The following is a 17424-nucleotide window of genomic DNA, read 5'->3' as shown; positions in this document are numbered from 1 at the left end:
CACTAGCAGCTTCTGTCTGACTTATCACACGAGTTTACAAAAGCTCTTTGAGAGCAATACAAATAAATTACTCAAACTTAGTTTGCTTTTTTTATTTTTTAAAAAACAATACAGTTCCCAAACATCACACAAATGATAAAAATAGCATAGTGAGTAAAACTTAACCATGAGACACTCGGACGTGCTCATAGCGGTCACATGTGACTCTTCAGATGAGATGCTGCCCTCCAGGGAAGGCAGTAGGTTGTATAGTTAGCTCCTGATGGGGTAAAATCACAACCCTGAAACCACACAACCTACTACCTCACCCTGTACGAACACCAACAGTCTCCTCTGCAGGTTGACAACAATTCATCGTTTTGACACACTAGCGAAATAACAACGACAACATGCAAAGACCGAAGTAACTTTATGACACCGCTGCCTTTACAGCCGCTTCAGGAAAGACAGTAAGTTGTATAGTCATCAGACAGTTCGGGACGGACCCTAAAACTATACAACCTACTACCTCACCCCAAGGGACTGTTGAGTAAAGTCTTCTTCCAAAAGATGCTCACCAGGCTGCCCACCTGCGACAATACAAAAAAAAAGGAATTTAAAATCTTACATTGCGACCGCGTCCTCGTCTTGTTACTGGCGTCGCCTCGCTCTGCCTGAAGGACACGAAGCAGGGGGAGAGTGGGACACTTTCACTTGGCTCTCGCCTTACAGTCGAGGATCGAGTAACAATTGTAAAAAGCTTGGGGCCCTTAACAGACATCGAGAGAAAAGGAGACCTGGTAAACTCGATGCGACGTCGTCTCCAAAAGAAAATGTCCGATTGTCATACTTACTATAGGGTATGCAAAACTAGTTGATCATTATAATTTTTTGCTATCATTCAAGAAAAAAATATTTTTTGAGATGGATTCTACCAATAATAATAATTTCAGATTCTCAACATGTAAATGCTTGTCATTTTTAATATTGTTCTTCATGATGCAAAACTAATTATTATGGTAGCGACTCTAAATGAAACCTTTGGCTCATGTAGGTCACAATTTGGTAAATTTCACAATATAGCAACTTTAAAATATTGGTCTGGGAAAATGTTGTTTTTCCCATTTTTTCAAATTACAGAGATCCCTCGGTTATCGCGGGTATTGGGGACCAAAACCACCCGCGAAAAGTGAAAATCCGCGAAGTAGCGACGCCCCATCAAAAATGCTAATATATATATATATATTTATATATATATATATATATATATTCTTAATTTAAAAACAAAAAAAACTATTTTATTTTATTTTTTAGACCCGCGAAGCTCTGAACCCGCGAACGTGGAACCGCGAAGTAGTGAGGTCCCACTGTATATTCATCACTATTATCACTATAAATTGTCTAATTATTATTAAAGGGACAGTGTGTGTTATTTGACCAATAAATGGCAGTATAGTGTGTAGTGAAACCATAAAGGAGAGCTAAAAAGCACAAGGTATAATACAAACTACGGAGACTCAAAGTGGCCAAAATGCATAATTTCTCTTGTCGTTTTTTTAGTTTTTTTTTTTTTGATGGGGTACCTGTAGCAGCAAGATGGCAGAGAAATATGTCAGCTCCCTATTGGTGAGGCTTGTGATATATAAAATAAATGCAAATTTCTCAAGCTATGTGTATTTTAAAATATGCACATTTACATGATGTTCATGTTTTGCTAATTATTCAAATCAATATTGTTTTAATAAATTACTTGTTTTTTTTTTTACCACTAAGAGGCACTTAATAATACACACTGTCCATTTTCTACCTTTTGAATAAAAGATAAAACATCTCCAACTTGAAAAGGCAAAGTATTTTTTGTTCAAACAATATTTTAAGAGAGATCTTAATAAACGTGAAAATTTTGGAGGTCGCAGGTTCCTACGCAGGTGATTTTCAATTTCCAATAGAAAATTTTTTTTTGGCCTTATTTTCTAGTACTTTAAAAATCAAACTGTCCTATATTGATTCATAGATATTTTCTACAATTGTTAATTTAAACAAATATTGTGTTTCAGGATGTAGGGAGTGAAGGAGTAGTGATTTTTGTTTTGTATATATAGTATAGTTGGTTGGTACGGTTGGTTCCCTTAACCACGAAGGTTGTAGGAGCACCATTTCCTATGGTGCGTTTTGGGCAAGAACAGCCTAGGGGCGCCCATCCCTCTCCAGGCCAACATATGTTTCCACCCGGTCTTAAACCAGGAACCTTTCGCGTATTGGGCGAATGTGCTAACTACTACACTACTGATTCAAATATGTTTATGTACATGTATAGATGAAAGAATATATAATAATAATAATAAAATAAGATTACTTGAATATTTATCAATTCACAGCAACTTTTTAAGACAACCACACGAATGGAAGCCATTTTAGTCATTTTTGAGATATTTTCTAAAACCCAAAGTTTATGACTGATATATTAAACAAACCTACTAATCTGTTATCAGGAAGAGTACCATAAGAAAACAGAAAATAATTATGACGTAATGACCTCTCTTCACACAGAGTTGAAATACTGTGCTCAAGATACAAAGACAAAACATAAAAGCAGGTCAGTCCAGTGATTAAGTGGTCAGCACGTCTGGCACGTGACAAGTTTTGGGGATTAAGTCTTGGAATGGGTGGGAATTTCACGCAAGTTGCTTTTAAGTTCATAGAGCATGAATTATCAAATCTTTTTTTTTTTGCCTAAATTGAGTTGTGAAGGCCTCCCAACAAGATTTTTTTCACTGAGTTGAATGGCCTTTAGTTTTATCAATTCTAAAAAGTGACCTTCATTACTAGACACTTTTTTTTTAAACGAAACCCCTGTTTGCTTAACCCATAAATGCCACGACGACTTAACGACCATGCTTGTAAAATAGACAGAAGCCCCGACTCAGCACATGTTCACATAAAATAAAAGCTTTTAATTCCGACTTTTTATAAGAAGCTGTGAGCTATCACGGACTCAGTTTAGATGAAGGATAAAAAATAAAGGCGAGTCGCTAAAACCACATGTATTTTGCCTGTTAAAAAAGTCACTAATGAGTAGAGGAGAAAATAAGTTCCCCTTGTTTGGGGAGTGTGCTATAAACTGTAATGCTGCTGTAAGATGTCACCAAGGATCACTGAAGCCTTTTGAGATAAAGAAGGGGTGGGCAAACTACAGCCCGGAGCCACATGCTTTACAATCCGGCCCACCAAACGAAAATGGTCAAAATATAATGACAATACATAAAACAGTGAATAAAGCACTACCTTTTTTTGGGTGTGAGTCTAACCCTAACTCTTTATTTGTGTGTCTACTACAAAAATAATACAACATGACTTTAAATGTACCAGTCAATATTAAATTAAAAACAGGAACTTAATATATTATTTTGATTTTATTCTGAAAAGAAACAAGGTAGCAACAGAAATACTATGAAAATACATGTACAGTAATACAAAAAAACACATCAACTGTAATACTGAAAAATACTACAGTAAAACTACAAAACTAAAGTGCTTAAACAGGGACCTGACGTAATATTTTGCTTTAATAGTATTTTTTTCAAAACCAATTTGATAAAACTAATCTAAATAAATACAAAGTACACAATTATAACATTTAGACATCTGTATGTATATGTATTAATAATAAGAATATTTTTCCAGCTTCTTGGCCAAGTTTTTCAACCCAATGCGGCCCACGATTCAAAAACTTTGCCCACCCCTCAGATCATTGGTCCCAAAAATAGAGCCAGCGGGCATTTTTTTTAACCTAAAAATATAACTCAATTTTTTGGTTGTAGCGGGTTTCAAGCCCAGGTTACGGCGAAGAGAGCACTATACCCTTACCACTGGACTACCTGCGATATAAATGACATGTAAAAAGGCACGGGGTTGTAGCTCATAAATACACTATGACAATAAATTTGTCACAATGCTTGGAATGGAATAGAATTTATTGTCAAGTGTCAGTTTATGTGAAGTGCACAACAAAATTAAATTTTGTTTCTGGCACCGTGACATAAATAGTATAAGAATACAATAAAATCTACCGCCATTTCGCAAGTCTTCTATGCCACTGGTGGTCTTGTGCTCTAACAACTAAGCTGAACTTGGACCTGTTCTGTGAAGAGTGTGATTTGGCTATTATTTATTTCATTAATAGTGTAATTTTTTATTTTCCGTCTTGTTCTGTAAACAATCCAGAAGGGTTATATGATTATAGCTTTCTGAAAAAACAATAATGATTTTACATGTATGCACTCCTGCGATTGTCACACTTTTTTGGTAAGTAACAGACCCCGGACTTTCATCAGAGAAGGGACTGGTAGTGTGGCCCTCTCAGGGCCATTATGATAAAGTAAAGCACCAGGGCTGGCTGCAGTTAAGCAACGCGACCAACAGGTGTCCTTCCAAGCCTGTGAGGCCCGAACCGAGGGATCCCGTGACAATGAGGCCTTTGTGCAGTTCCGGGTGCTAGCCGACGTGCCCTCGTGTACTGTTTCCACTCTAATCTTCCGTTGACCTTTAGGCCCGTGGTTTTTCTTCCCCTCCTTTTCCCTGCACTACGTTCTTTAAGGAGATTATTTGTAGGACGTACGTATTTAACCGACTCCACAGACAACAATATTCTCAAGGAGCTTCTTATGCACTGATGGACTTTCGCAGTGAAGGTAATGAAGAGGGAGGGGAGGTCTGGCGTTCTGAAAGAGGATAGAAGAAATTGGACCACATGGCCATGCAGACCTCCTCACATTGATGTTTTAAAAGGGTGTGAATTGAAAAGTTGAATCAGATTAATACAACGCACCTTTATGTTGATAGTGAGATTTACCGAAGAGGTTCAGTGAGTCTGCAAATGAAATAGGAAAATATGTGGTCATAAAACAGCGCTTTGATTCCGTCATCAAAGGCTCGTGACACTGATCACAGTTCAATGATACAACAACTTGCTTTTCTTTACATTAAAAATTGTCAAAAAAACAACTGTAGAATCAACATTAATGGACGATTTTTACTTCCTAAGTGTATCATATTAATTTGAGGCTTTTGGCTTGCAAATAAATAACTTGTTCCTTTTGGGGGGCATTGAGGTAATTGTAATTACGATTGCTAATAATATAGAAATATACCAAGAAATTAAATTTTTTTTTTACCTACTGGAGTAAATAAAATATGATATTCCGATGTGTTATGACTTTTGCCTTGAACCCAGAAAATATATATTTCTGAGCAGTTGGGTGGTTGTAACTATAACTGCTTAAAATGTACTGCAAAAAATAAAAACAACAAAAAAATCTTCGATCAAATTTTTACACTAATGGAGTAAATTGGAATTTTGATCATAATATTTTATCATTATATATTTATAAAATTAATATTTCATAGTTTTTTTGTGGTTGTCCTTATCCATGAATGAGCGAATAAATTGTATTTTAAAAATTGAAACAATAGGAAATATGATAAATACACACACACACACACACACGCACGCACACAATAACACACACTTTATATGTCTATACACGTAGATTAGGCACACCCGCACATGAAGTTATTAATGAATAATTGTAAAAACATTTTAAAATAATTAAATTGTACAATAAAATATTAGTTAGTATTTGATTAAAAACAATAGAATAAACAACCAGATACTGTCGTGCTATTGTGTTACAAAAGCAAATTATATATAAAAAAATTTAAATGCTTGGTATTAGTTTGAAGTTATTATCTCTCACACACTCAAACGCAAACACGTGCACACACGGGGACGGAACTGCAGTAAAATATCCTTTCAAAACCAATTTAAAATAGAAGAAAATAGTCCACTTATAAATGATGTAAAAATACAGCAGTACATAATTTAAATACAATTTGTTGAGATCAATGTTATGTCAAACACGCGCGCACACACACACACACACACACACACACACACACAAATCCCGAGTAAAAGCACAAATTTCTCAGAACAAGTTAGTTTTACCTATTAAGGGAAAAAAGATTTATAAAACGTTCGCTTTATTTTCACTTTCCACGCCTCAACACGGCCGCACTTGTGTGTTTTTCAATTTCCCGCTAATGCACCTGTATGTGTTTTGGAAAGACAGTGGCCATCTGTGTCAGGCCCATTGTGAGTGTGAATACTCAGAAGGGTAAGCAGTGCCCTGCACTCCTTGGGAGAGGCGTGGGAACGCCATTCATTTGGGGTGTCAGGGCTGCATTGTGGGGTGCACACCATCAAATGTGTCTGGCCCTTCGCACTCAGTGACTGTTTGTGCATGTATACGAGTGTGTTTCTGTGTGTCTGCTGGGTTCACTTAAAATTACTATTGATGTGTACCTTTTAAATAGTATCATTCATATAAGTAAATCGCAATTTTTCTAAATTTGCAAAACAAAATAGGTCTTTTTTCATGTTTCATGAACTAAATTATAGTCATTTTTTGGTCCAAAGAATGTGAATAAAATTAAATTCACAGGTTTGAACGTCATATTTTCACATGTTAAATTCAGGTTAAAAAAATACATGATAATTCCATTAAGGGCGGGGTGCATCGTTTGAGGTGTCCAAGTTAAAATTGAAATATTTTCTATAATAAGTATGTGATAACAATGCCTGACTGAGTTCAAAGAGCTCTTATATTTTTCACAGCATGCTTGTCTGGTTTTACCTTACTTTTGGCAAAACTGTTTCTGCCATGGAACACAATAGGTAGCAAAAACGAGGGGAAAGTAGTGGGGTGGAGAGTAAATAACTTCATGCTTCTCCCCGCGTATTATCTTCTTCCTATTTGTTTGTGTACCATGAATATGCGTAAAGTAAAAATAGGCCTATTTCAAGTAAATGGTAAATGATCTGCATTTATATAGCGCTTTTCAAGTCAATGAAGACCGCCCAAAGCACTTTACAATGTGCTTCACACTTACCCATTCACACACACACACACACTCACACACTAATAGGGAGTCAGCCATGCAAGGCGCCTACTTGCTTATTGGGGACATTAGGGATATAGTATAGTATAGTATAGTCCAAAGGCCAACTCAAAACCCCAAGAAAGATGAAAAAACAAAGAGTTTTTTCGAGCCCGTCTAAGAAATTCACATACTTTCTTACGCATCATGAATGAGGTGATTAAGGCTGTAATCATGACTTCAAGACAGAAGATGGCGGCAGAGAGTTTAAACATTTTAAATTCCATACAGCTACTTGAACTACTATTAATAAAAAATGGAATTGATTTGGGTTACAGCTAAGTCCCCATTGTCCTATTGTTTGTGTAGTACAAAAATACTACGAAAAATAATGTAAAATTTAGGGCTTAGAAACACAGCCCTAATATATTATTTAGCTTTAATTCTGAAAAAAAAAAAAATACTAGAAAAATGCTACAAAATACTACAACAGAAACATTACTACAGAAATATTACAAAGTCCTAAAAAAATGCTGATACAGAAAAACCAAAAAAATGCAACTACGGAATTACAGAAATACTACAAAATATTTTATAATAAAAGAAAGAAAACCCATACTCCGACATTAATACTGTATTACAAAAAAACAGAAATACTACAAATCTAATTATCAAATTGAGTGCTCAAAAAACTGGACCCAAACACTGAAAATAAAAAATAATTACTACAGAAGTGCTACAAAAATACTATAAAGAAATACTGTAGTACAAATAAACTACTACAGATTAACAACTAGAGTAATGCTACAAAAAGAGATAACACTAGTACACTAGTGAAACACTACTACAGAAATAGTATGAAGACCTACAGAGAAATGCCACTACGGTATTACCCCCAAAAATATGACAGTAATACTATTCAGAAATATTACAAAAATACTACAGAAAAGAAAAAAGGAAATACCACTGAAAGACGAAAATGCTACCACAGTAACACAAAAATACTAATACAGAAATAAAACTACCGTAAAAATTAATACTACAGATCCACTGCAACAGAATAACCATAGTACATACTACTACAGATTGACAACTACAGTAATGCTGCAAAAATTAAAAAAAACTATTACAAGTCCTACAGAAATGCCACTACAGAATTACTAAAAAAAACACAGTAATACTATTACAGAAATATTACAAAAATACTACAGAAAAGAAAATTTAAAACTACTGGAATACTAAAAGGCTACCACAGTAATACTAAAATACTACTACAGAAAAAAAACTTGAGTAAAAATAATACTACAGAAAAACCAACAGAAATACTACAAAAATACAAAGGAAATACTACAAACATACAACTCAACAAAAACAATTATAAAAAATCCTTAGGAAATAAATACTACAAAAATACAACTACAGTAATACAGCAGAAATATGACAAAACTCAATATCAAATTAAGTGAAATATTTCTTTCTTTAATTCTGAGCATTTTAAAACCAATTTGATAAAACTACTCTTTTTACAAATGATGAAAATAAATATAACATGTCGATTTCTGCATGTATATTTATTCACAAATGCAAATTAAATAAAATAGGCAGTGGACCCTGGCCAAATTTTTGAACCCAATGTGGCCCCCAACTCCAAAGGTTTGCCCATCCCTGCCTTAATGCGCATTAGAGGAAATTTGGTTTTTTTTTAATTCAACGACTTGTAAATTAAACACAAAAAGCCAACATAAAAAAAGTAAAATCTGACTGAAGGACCGAGTTTGGTGTGTGTGTGTCTCGTGTATTCAACATTCTAAAGGACGACCCAAGCACAAGTTTTGGGGTTTCCTGTTCTGGGCGACAAGATGGCGGGTGCTTGTCGTGTCAAGGGAGGCAGAAGAGAAGTCGGTAGTTGTGATGGCATTCGAATCGAATCGAATAAAACAGAATAGAACAGGTCTATATTGTCATTGATATCATGTGCCATTACATATCAATGACGAAGCACACTGTCTTCATTCCTATCTGGTCTTATCGTTATATGTCGCAATCATTTAATAGTAGCTTAACTTAAATAAGACTTAAAAGACATCGGCAAAACACATAAATACAATTCCTAGGAATAGATTCATGAAGAGTGCGTATATGTTAAAAAAGACAACTCAAAAGTAATTCGAATCTTGAGTTTGAAAAAAAAGCATGAGGCCACGTGTCACTGTTGACCCTATTTTAATAGTAAAACTTCCATTCAAAATTTTCGTAGCAATGTGACTTTTAAATGCGGTAACTTGATAATTTGTAAGATAAATAAAGAAAAGAAAACGACTGTGTGTAAAAACTTCAGCGATATGTTGGGGCTCAGCCTTTTCTGGAACCGGGCCCAGCACTACACAGCTCATGCCTCCTTCAATCATTGCCACCTTTTTTTTTTTCAAAACTCAAATGTGTGACTTAAACTGAAAGTCAGGATGCAAAGGAATGAAGAGTCGATTGTTTTCGCCATTGCCACGTTTGCCTCTGGGTCATCCGTCCAAATGGAATCGTTGCTAGCAAAAGAAGGCGTTGGATCCGATTAAGTTTCATTCTATGTTCACTTTTCACATGTTAACAGAAATGTGCATGAAGCCCCATTTGCACACACACGCTCGAACCTGCACGCCCCCACACACACACTCGGACTTACCCGGCAGGGTTAGACGCAGAAAACCGGCGCCTGCCTCACTACGTTGCAGATTGACCGCATATCCGCTCTGTGGAGGAGAGGCAGGGAATCAACCCTGATTCAGTCAAACAGCACTGCATGTGCCAACGAAAGCCTCGTCCAGACTGGCGACAAAGTCAGCATGTGCATGTGTGCCCATCTGTGGGAGCCTCAGTCTGGTTTCTTCCCAACTTTGTCCAGACCGCTTCAACGAAGTTAGGGAGAAGCAACTCTACAAAAGGGGGTTCCCTCACTCTCTCCCCTGTCTGCCACCTTTAAGTCCAAGACCGTCAGTGCCCGCCACAATGGGGGAGGCCATGTGGTTTCCCATGGAGTCGCGTGTTCCTCCAGTCTGGCAGTTAACGAGGCTTTGAATGAGGAATGTTAGCAAACAGAGCTGCTGCACGTCGGCTGAATGCTAAGCTGGGCAACCAGTCAGATTGCAGCGCCGGCCCTGGCGTATGAATAATGCAAAGAGAGCACAGAAGGCAAAGCTCCTCCCTTGTGCTGCTCTTGACCGAGCCCGACGCCACGCAGCACTCCTACATTACCCCCCTCCCATCCCCAAACCTTTGCTCTAAACTCAGGAGCGCAGCGAGGAGAAAAAGGCAATACAGGCGCTAGGCAAGCGACTTGCTCAAATAGACTACCAACTCAAAAGTCATGTGCAACGACAAAGGTCGAGCAGCTGGTGAACACGTTGGTCATTTTTTGAAACATGCGACTTTTTCCTCACCCGTCGGAATCATTTCATTCCTTTATGACTGTCTGTGCCTTTTGTTTAGAATTGGCACCTGTCCCAGACCAAAAAAAAGCCTGGTTGGCCACTCCGCCTTCCTGCTCTGCTTTTACTGGAGACTGCCCACAAGCGAGACAGAGGAAGATAAAGACAGAGGGACTTTGAAAAGTGAGAGAGTGGGGTTAGGAACCGAGGGTGGGGCGGAACGCCCAAATCGAGGGAGAAGTCGAGTGATGGGAAAGGAAAGTCGAGGGCGGATACGAGCAAAGGAAAATCGGACACAAATCCACAGACTCGCGAGCAGGATCGGCAGGAAAACAAGCAGGGAGGATGCGTCAAAGACCATGTGAGGGTGGATAGTATCGAGGTCTCATAATACATCTTCCAAGCAGCATTACCAGAGGAGAGCGAATGCCACTTGTTGCTTGGTGGCTAGGCATCGGAGCAGGCACAGGGTTAAAATCCTAGGACTGCGAGGAGTAAAATATCCCTCCCTCTTTTGGCACCAAATGGAGGGCCCGCCTGTAGAAATAGCACAGCGGAGCATTTTTCTCCCCCTCGCTCGCTCTCTCGCTCTCTCTCTCTCTGGGCTGCTGCGTCCTAGTCTACCCTCTTGCATGTGGCTGGAACCCAGGCAGAAAAGGGGAGGAGGGCAATTGATAGAAAAAGAAGCAAGGGGCAGGCAAGGATGGGGGGGCGGGGTATCATGGTGAGTGGAAAAGAAAAAAGGCTCAGCTGATGATGAAACAGGGACGTGTTGGCGTGAGTACACGCTACAAATTTCATTTTCAGTTCGATGCAATACTTTGATTATTGCGAGCATACTGGAGTATACGCATTTTAAATAAAACGCAAGCAAGTACCTCAGTGTGAGCGCTCCATGTAGGAGGCTGGCAACATCAAATTACCCACCAGGAGGTGCCAGCCAATCACAACTGCCGTCTTGATTCAAGGTCATTTTATTTCCCCTTCCTCCACCACAAACACGTTAATGGCTCGATGTTTTTACGGCTCAATCAAAGAGGAACGAGCACCTGGCCGTGACATAAAAAGAGGTCTGATGTGGCACAGCGTGCCCGTTATTATAGGGCCAGTTTTCCCTTGCCAGAGCCGCAGGGAAGAAATGTTGGGACCACAAAATGGACTCAGGTTGTGTCCTTCCCAATGCGCCTAGCCTTCATTTTGTGAGTAGGCTACTCAGTCTCTAACCCTTTCCTGTCTTTCTGAAAAATAATTAGAGAGTTTTACTATTCAGGCCTTGCACGTCGAGCGTTGGGCTGTTGTTGTGAGTTTAGTGCCAAATAACTGCTGGCACCGTTCTTGAAAATTTTTGCAGCCGATGTATCCGCGCAGTCGAGGTCACCCACGACATCAACTTCCCTTAAAACAAAATTTCCACCGGTGTGTAGAAAAGTAACACACAAAAAATAAAATAACCCACGCACATAAAAAGACTCAAATGCTGATCCCATCCCCTCCAGTCCCTTTTCTGAAAAGAGCCAACAACTCAGCACTGAAAATGTTTTCCTCTCCTCCATGTTGCACACAAAGAGAGACGGCGGTGGGAGGGGCGGACAAAACTGTCCAGAAACACGACGCATCATGTAGCAATCGCTGCTAGATGCTGCTTCATTTTCAGGCTTACTGTAAATAATCGCGTTCGGCCAAAAAAATACATTCTTCAATATCAAAGCACACAAAAGCTGCACACGCGCACCCAATGAACGTAAGTCTTCTCAGCTTTCCACAATCTGAAAATGAAGCTAAGGCCCGTCGTCTCACTCACACACAAACACTATAAGCATGGGTGACAGTAGATCCAGTGACTAAAGGCAAGCAAAAGCTTCTGTGGAGACACATGTTGAGAAAAACGGTCACTCGTTTGAAACCTGATGACGCCATATCTCGCCACGTTTGCTGATCCAATCGCCACGAGCATGAAATGCCACTGCGTGCCGAAATCAAACAATAGCATAGGAAAAAGCGTTTATCAGCATTTTTGCAAAGGCTATCAGCACCCCTCACCCTCCTCCACTCACCAAGACGGCATACCTTGTCAGTTGTTTCTGTCTAACATGTGACAGGTATTCAAAATACTCAGTGGAGCCAGTTCCTCTGGCGTACGTAGCTCAGGGTTCACCTGAGGATAAGGCTCAAGCTTTGGCTCGAATGCAACTTCTGACACTTTAGCCTTCTGCGCAGGCCTCACCCATACGGGTGCAGCCAGAGCAATGCTGATACTGAGGGCGGACCGATATTAACAGGTTTTTTGTAGCCCAGTGCAAGAAAAGCGTCTCGATGAGATCAGGCCGGGGGGGGGGGGGGGGGGGGCAGAGATAATGGGCGTGTTAATATTCTGATTTTATTTCATATTAAGCGACAAAGAACAAAGAAAAAGAATAAAAAAAAAATTTCAAAGTATGGCTTCGATATATTAGGGATATATACATAGTTATTAAGCTAATCAGATTTCACTTGTAACATAGTTTTCAAGAACAAAACTGCAGCAAAACGATACGGCCTTAAGACAAAGCTTCACATAACTATCACATTTTTCTCTTCTTATTTAGAAACCCAAGAATATAGCATTATTAAAATTAAAGATTAGTTTTATTGCTTACAATAGGGACCATTTTTTCCATGCAATTTTCAACCTATGATTTTAATAAATTTTCTACACATACAACACAAATTTATCTCAACCCCCAAAAAAGTCCTTGATGTCAATTTTGATTTTATGACCATCATTATTTCTTTTTTTTTTCCATAGTAACATCATCATTCAGGTCAATTAAAGATCTCATCTCATCTCATTAGCTGCACCGCTTATCCTCAGTAGGGTCGCGGGGGTGCTGGAGCCCATCCCAGCAATCATCGGGCAGTGGGCAGGGGACACCCTGAACTGGTTACCAACCAATCGCAGGGCACACGGGGACAGACAACTCACTCGCTCAGTCACACCTAGGGACAATTTGGACTGGCCAATTAACATGAAATGCATGTCTTTGGAATGCGGGAGGAAACCGGAGTGCCCAGAGGAAACCCACGCAAGCACGGGGAGAACATATAAACTCCGCACAGGAGCTGGATTTGAACCCATGCAGGAAGTTCCCACGACCTCAGAACTGTGCTGCACACGCGCTAACCACTGCGCCGCCGTGCTGCCTTCAATTAAAGATTTACTTCTTTATTTTTATTTTAACATAATTTATTTTATGTTATTACCCTTAACTCTATATTTTGCACTATGTGTAATCATATTTTAAATTATCTTTCGAAGCAATTTCTTGTTCCACTAATCGATAATTCTTTTAAAATGGTTGGAAAAATGGATTGGTCTCTCAGGAACCGTCCTCTCGTGGTTCATATCCTACCTCTCAGATAGGACGCACTGTGTTAAATATGGTGAAATGACATCAGAGCCCTTTAATGTTACCTGCGGTGTTCCGCAGGGTTCAGTGCTTGGCCCCCTTCTTTTCAGCATTTACATGCTCCCATTAGGTGATATTATTCGCAAGTACAATATCAGCTTCCACTGCTACGCAGACGACACTCAACTATATCTTCCGTTGGAGGAATCTCCCACACTAAACTGTGGAAATTTGGAGGCCTGCCTCATTGAGATAAAAGAGTGGATGTCACTCAATTTCTTGCGTCTGAACTCTGAAAAGACCGAAATGTTAGTCATTGGTCCATCTAAATGCCGTGATATATTCTCAAAAACTGCTGTTAACATTGACAAATGTCACATCACACAGAGTGACTCAGTTAAAAATTTAGGTGTCATATTTGACCCTGATCTATCCTTTGAAATGCATGTAAAGAAAATTACTAGAACCGCTTTCTTCCATCTTCGTAACATTGCTAAAATCCGTTCAATACTGTCTCAGTCTGATGCGGAAATTATAATCCATGCGTTTGTTACCTCCCGTCTCGATTACTGTAATGCACTACTCTCTGGTCTCCCAAAGTCTAGAATCAAGTCACTTCAGCTGGTACAAAATGCCGCAGCGAGGCTTTTAACTAGGACAAAAAAGTACGATCACATAACACCGATTTTGGCTAACCTGCATTGGCTCCCAGTTAGCCATAGATGTAAGGTTCTCTTAGTATTGTACAAAATCATACATGGACTTGCTCCCTCTTATCTTTCAGATCTGATTTGCCCCTACGTCCCGGTCCGAAGCCTACGATCTGAGAGTGCCGGTCTTCTGATGATCCCGAGAGCAAAGAAGTCTTCTGCTGGTTCGAGAGCGTTCTCCATCCGGGCACCGGTGCTGTGGAATGCTCTTCCCCCTGAGATCCGATCTGCAACCTCAGTAGAAATGTTTAAATCTAAACTTAAAACTCACTTCTACTCCATAGCATATGAATAACCTACTCTTCTCGTCGGCTGAAAAATAGTCTGTGTAATAATCTGTGAAGCCCTTTGAGACTCTTCGTGATTTAGGGCTATACAAATAAAAATGACTTGACTTGACTTAAAAAATCTTTCTCTTTAAGATGTTTGTCAAGTCCAATAGGAAAGATATTTAAAATGAGCTAAATTAACCGTCTTTGCCATAAAAAAAGGCGAAGCAAATTTCATGTATCCATTTATTATTTTACAGTAACATTTACAATGTAATAACCTGAGAAATATAATACTTAAAGCAGGCAAAATGATCTGCCAGAGGAGCAGAAATGTTTTTTTTTTCTCTTGGAGGACTTGTCTAGCTGCTGGGTCAAATAGTTCATTGCTGTCAATAAATCACTCTCCTTATGTAATGAAGGAACGGTTGTCATATTTTAACCAAAATTCAAAACTTGTGATTCTGACACAGGACGGCTCCATTTCGCATTTCGTAAATGATTCTGCTCATGTTGCGTTCCTTCATTGGAATGCAAATTGATTTGTCGCCTTACAAAAAGGAAAAAAAGTTTAGGAGGAGTTGGAACGGTTCCAAAATATACGAAATATAGAGGGATAAAATATATAAGTTGAAAGGATAGCTCAACTTTTCAAAACTTGATAGGTGACTGGTAAATTTCCATTTAATGAGAAATGCAGAAAAACATTAAAAGAAGGACTGAAATCCTCAAGACTAGCACAATGTGCACCCAACAAATTAATTGATATATTTCTGAACCTTGTGTAAAACCTTTAGTTATTCCATATGCTTCCTCTGCTTTACGCTTGAGTAATGCAACGAGCCCGTCCACGAAGGTGGTCCGCTGAAGGGGCCTCTCAGCAGCACGCGCCACGACAACTTCTCCATTACAAGGTTGACCTCTAGGGTTAGCCTCTAAAGTGTTGCAAACAAAGGGCATGACCCCAAAGGTCAAAAGTGGAACGCCAGGGGCAGGCCTGGGGCCCCAAATGTAAAGAGAGCGTGCTGGTTGCTTTGAAAGGTAAAGATCGCTAACACTGCGGCCTAATAAGGATTAAGGGGCCGTCTCCTTTGGGATGTCACTCAGGCGCCTCATACATCAGTCTCTATTAACCTCTGTGACCTTCTGCAACTACAATTGGGCTGTGGGTCACACGCCGCATGGCCATAAAAGCGATCGCTTGCTGATAACACGGACAAAGTGTTTTAGGAGCCCAAAGTTGCAGCAGTTAAGATTCAAATCCCTGGAGCGTTACCTGTTACCACAGTTTTGAACTTGTCCATGAGGTTGCCGTCTGGCAAGCATTTCATTGGGAGAGAAAAAAAAAGGGTCAAAATTGTCTGGGATACATTAACAGGACTAAAATTCCAGTTAAAATATCTAAAACAATAATTTAAAAAAAATTTAAAAAGAGGAATATAAGTCTTGTACAAGTCTTATTGAGCTCCATCCGTGTCAGTAAAACAAAATGGAGGACGCGCAGAGACAACATGGCGGCCTGAGTGACGCAGCCTCTCTCACACCATTTTAAATATGCCTCATCAAACACCAAAACCTTCATGTGCTATAAACAAACAACTTAGAATTTGATGCTTAAAAAGATTGAAACATGTGACAAATATGGACTGAAAAGTTATACTTCATTGGCTATAACAAACTTATTTAAATAACCTTTTAAAATGCAAGGGGAAATAATAATGATGATAATATTAAAAACCAAAATTGTATTAGATTTATATTTTGCTTTTCTGGACTCTCAAAGACACTAATTAATTTTTTCAAAATTAATACGTAATTTGATGTCTATGAAAATATAAAAATGTAATGCGCATATTAGTAAACTAAGGTTTAATTGTACTAAACACCAAGAAGAAAACAAATAATTGGGTAATCCTTTTTACATGAGACAAAGCAACAAAATCAAATTTTCAATGGGCATTGGAAAGTAAAATTGCAGATCACATGAATCTGTCTCGTATTCATATACACTGCTAATTATATATATATATGTATATATAAATATATATATATATATAGTATATATTCTTTTTTTTTTCATATTGTTAAACACATGTGTAAAAACAATAAAAAGGAAAACACAAAACAAACTATGTATTCTTTTCTCACAGTATAGTGCCTTAACTTAAAAAGGTCAGTTAAATACCAAACATTTTTTAAAGGTTTACCAATATATACGTTAATATTGCTACACACTTTACTTCTGGAAAAGTAACCAAGTTTTAAAGATAAAACCTTTATCATGGATACTTTCAATGCAAGTAAAAGCGTGTCAAGACTTTTCTTTTTCTTTTCTTTTTTCAATAAAATGATCAGAGATTATCGGATAGCTACAATTTGTTTTGAAATATAAAAAACATTTTAATTTTTAAAATTGCTTGAAAAAATGCATTACTTTAAGATTTGGTCATCTACTCACCTACGTGGAATTCAGCCTCTCTCTGGGGTAAGTTAGAGCCCAACAGCAAAGTTTAGAAAGAGTGTCATGGGGACTGCGCTTGCTCGAAACAAGTGTCCTTTAGTAGCTTATAAAAATCCGAAACGGGCAATAAATTCTCATAGCTCGTCCCCTTTCTCTGCAGCCCTACCCTCGTTTCAGAGCCGTGCTTTTTAGGAGAATCGTCGTCCTACTTTTTAACCATTAAACTCCCCACTCTCCTTTTAAATAAGAGTAACATGAATATTT

The 17424-nt window shown here is 38.5% G+C and overlaps 2 long non-coding RNA genes across 3 annotated transcripts in view; one reads left to right on the top strand and one right to left on the bottom strand.

Moving 5' to 3' along the window:
- Positions 1–1181: 1181 nt before the first annotated feature.
- LOC148357075 (uncharacterized) overlaps positions 1182–17424 on the bottom strand; it is a 29704-nt gene continuing 13461 nt past the window's right edge. The window contains exons 1-3 of one of the 2 annotated variants that reach the window (XR_015852064.1): positions 9593–12615; positions 4808–4849; positions 1182–4700 (exon numbers count right to left, since the gene is read on the bottom strand). This is a non-coding gene — a long non-coding RNA (uncharacterized LOC148357075). Of the gene's footprint in view, positions 4701–4807; positions 4850–9592; positions 12616–17424 lie in introns of those variants that run through there. The other variant, XR_015852063.1, reaches the window with a different exon arrangement.
- LOC148357076 (uncharacterized) lies at positions 11027–15116 on the top strand. The gene is made up of 2 exons (XR_015852065.1): positions 11027–11533; positions 14505–15116. It is a non-coding gene; the product is annotated as an uncharacterized LOC148357076 (long non-coding RNA).

This window comes from Urocampus carinirostris, chromosome 11 (genome assembly GCF_059441175.1).
Source record: "Urocampus carinirostris isolate Australia breed hairy pipefish chromosome 11, RoL_Ucar_1.0, whole genome shotgun sequence".
NCBI lineage: Eukaryota > Metazoa > Chordata > Actinopteri > Syngnathiformes > Syngnathidae > Urocampus > Urocampus carinirostris.
This window is presented reverse-complemented; position numbering and strand designations above follow the sequence as displayed.